This window comes from Gadus morhua, chromosome 4, assembly GCF_902167405.1.
Source record: "Gadus morhua chromosome 4, gadMor3.0, whole genome shotgun sequence".
NCBI classification, from domain to species: domain Eukaryota; kingdom Metazoa; phylum Chordata; class Actinopteri; order Gadiformes; family Gadidae; genus Gadus; species Gadus morhua.
The window spans coordinates 33,593,204-33,596,667 of NC_044051.1; the positions used below are offsets into that span (position 1 = coordinate 33,593,204).

A 3,464-nucleotide genomic window follows, 5' to 3' on the forward strand; every position below is an offset into this window, starting at 1 on the left:
ACTGGGGCTTCAAGGTGTAAAGAGGACTGTTTCAAAGTGTTCCATGGTACTCTTATGAAGACCGTTGTTGTGTTCCACTGGCTGAGGGGAAGAACCCTCACATTTTCCTCTTGGCCTTTCTCCTCTGAGAATCCTGCCGCCATCTTGAAGGATATTCTAGCGCATGTAACTGATGTCACAACACATTCTCAAACACTTGGTTTGTCCTGAGGGGCTTGTCTATAGAACTGAAGACGTCAGACAGCACTGTATCCCAGCATGCATCTCTGCTCACTCAGACCACACCCCCATGAGTAGGATGCAACACTAGCGATGGAGATGTAGAGTTTTATAAGTAACGAGGGAGAAGACAAAGGTGATTAGAACATAATGGCATGTCAAGTCTGTAAATCTTTAAACCATGAAGATGGTTGGATAGTTCAGGAATTGGGCTTTATTTTAGTATGGGCAGTCCTTATTGAATGATTCCATTGTTTTTAGGCAAGGATTTGTTGTTGTGGGATGTACATGGTAGTTTGGTTCTTCGTACGGTTTTGATTGATATAACTTGTACACACTGGGTGCATAATAATTTAAAGGTACACTGAATAGTAGTAATGACCAACAGCAACAAACAGATCTCCTCAAGGTAAGTCTGTTGGCTGTGTTTTCATGAAGACCATCACTGGACTTCAGGATCTTCCTCCTTTCAGCTCAAGGTGAGGCGCTGGTTATGTTTTTTCTTTGGTTGGTTCCGGCCGGAATGTTCGGATTCCAGTCGGACGGTTTGTGCTTCCCGCCGTGGAAGGTTTTGAGTGCGGTCACTTGATTTAGTCCCAATGGTTAGCATAGAACGTTGTAGTCTTGACAACCATTAGAAGCCACCTAGCAGTTAGTTGGATAGGAATCTGGCTGAACGTTCTGGATTGTATTTGCGTAACCTCGAGCCGTTGCCAACGGAAACTATTTTTCAGTCGTTTCCATTGGGAATTGTTTTCCCCTTATCTTAAACAACTTAAGTTTGATATTAAATACATACTGACACGTACAATATGTTGATAATTTCCGATGGTTGCGGCGTACTTTTAACCACGTTAACGGGACTCTCGCTGCGTACGAAACGGCATTCTACTTGCGGGCCCATTTCTGACATCAGTGAAGGCTGAAAAACATTTCAAGGTGGAAGGCAATTTGACATTTCTTCAACGGAACCCAGCACCTGAATATGGCGAGTAAATTTGATTTAATATCAATACTGCTTAGTGTTCTTTGTTACTTCAGTTTTTGTACGTTATAAATATCTGCTGTCATTAATTGCCACATAAGTTAAACCCTACCTAATGGAATGACGTTAAACAACGACTTTGGTGCTGAGTTACCAACTGGATAATATCAAAGCTAAAATAATGGCCGTCCTTCCCATGTGTTACAGTAGAAGATACTCTGTATCTGTACAAGGTTAAAAAGGTAACATGTAGTTTGTCCCAAGGTGTCCACCTCCTCACCCAGAGCAAGACCTCCACCTCATCACCAAGAGCCAGACCTCCACCTCCTCACAAGTCCTCCAGAACAGGTCAGTGCTCTTGTGTGTGAGTAGCGGTCAGTTTCAATGCATGGCCTGAACCACATCTTTAAACTTGTGGACTGCTCTGTCTTCATTCCCAAAATGGAATGCTCATGTCTGGTCTCAAGTATTTTCCAGCCTTGAGTTATAAAATAATAGTTAATTTAATTGTGTAACTAGGTTTTGGATGAGTCAATTAAGTTTATTGTTGGGCAAATGCTGATATAAATCTGCTGCTGTAGCTGAAAGGCGTGGCTGGGGACCGGAGGCTTGTGGTGCCAGGGTGGACCGGAGACTGAGGCTGGAGACCAGGGGCCTGCAGCACCGGACCAGGGGGTAACCGTCACCAAGCTCATCTCAAACACTAAAATCCACGCTAGTTTAGGTCTGGTTTTAATCATCTTATGACTTTATCTGTGCCAAGCTGTGATTTGAGTTAATTCATACCAGGTTTATGTAGGAGTCATATGAGCCATTATTGTTACTAGTGCTGCTACGACCGTAGTGGATGAATTGCGGAATGCGACAATCTGCAGACGTTGTCTAATTTAAGTGTTTAAATATGTTTTAAATTCGTCTTCCATTTTACAAGTGAACCTCAGATGCAGGAGGTGGGGTGTGTTGTGTCCCCAGGTGATTTACTGCTGAGACCAACTGTTTGTAACCAGACCAGGAATCCATGGCTGAAGGAGCTGATGGAGGAGCCGTGCTGAAGGAGCTGACGGAGGCCCTGCCTGGTGGAGGATGTCTGTCGTGGGGTAGATGGAGCCTGACTCTGAAGTGATTATCACACTCACTGCCACTTCTCGTAGAATACTGCTACCACAAACCACCGGCGTTTGTACCACATATACCAGACGACTACATCTGTTTTACCACATGTTGAAGCAAGACTTCTGCTGTTTGTTCCAGACCAGGACTCTGTCTGAGGAGAGCTGCTGGAGGACGACTAGGAATCGACCAACAAGGATTCCTTGTAAGTTTGTATTTACTTACATGGTTGACTTAAAGGGCAAAATACAGCTGTTACTTTGACATGGTTAACCAACTACCGCTGTGTTTTCTTACTAGAATGTGTTTCTGGTGCGGAGGCAAGTTGGTTGGGGAGCCGCAAATCTGGAGGGTGACATCACTCTAATTACAAATTACTACTGTGTTTGTTACTTTACATTAGAGACCAATTACGTTTGTAACCAGACCAGGAATCTGGAGGACTGATGGAGAAGCCGTACATCTAGAAGGCAGATCCTGAGGACCACCAGGACTCTACCATTAAGGATTCCTCGTAAGTTTGCAAGATCTGGACATAGTGGACTAGGTAGGGGGTTGGGGGTTAAACTCTCAAACCAATGGTGCCGGGTTCAAGTCCTCAGAATACAGTGATGCGTCCTTGAGCAAGGCACCCTAAAGCCTGCCTGCTCATTAATTACTTATCTTTAGTTCAGAAAATGTTGCATCTTTTGAATATTGAATCTAATCAATGTCCTTGTTTGGTCCGGGCAGACGCACCTGAGCTGAACCCGCCCTGATCCTGACATCCTGCTGGTCCCGTCTCCTCAGTTCATCTGAGCCTCGTCCTCCAGAAGACCTGCTGAGCTCAGCGGTCTGAGGCTGATGGATCAATGACCTCCAGTGGGAGTGATCTTCTTGACCCCACATGTAACCTTGTGCTTCCACACGCCTTTCCCTCACGTTTGTCACTAACCTCACTACTTCACTACTCTCTACTGCTTCCTCTTCTTCTTCCTTCTCTGTGGTTCGAACCTTTACACTGAAGGCACGTCTTCCTGCCCTCAGAGGGTTTAGCGTTAGGGTTGAGAGTCAGGGTTTAGAGTCAGGGACAGAGCTGGTCAGGGAGGACTGCTTTTACACAAACCTCTCACTTGCTTTCGGAATGGTGGTGACATTTTGAAAAGATTTA

The 3,464-nt window shown here is 45.0% G+C and overlaps 1 long non-coding RNA gene across 1 annotated transcript; it reads left to right on the forward strand.

The window, feature by feature from the left end:
• Positions 1 to 2,462: 2,462 nt before the first annotated feature.
• LOC115542435 (uncharacterized) lies at positions 2,463 to 3,098 on the forward strand. Its single transcript, XR_003976546.1, has 3 exons — positions 2,463 to 2,519; positions 2,718 to 2,828; positions 3,047 to 3,098. It is a non-coding gene; the product is annotated as an uncharacterized LOC115542435 (long non-coding RNA).
• Positions 3,099 to 3,464: the final 366 nt, after the last annotated feature.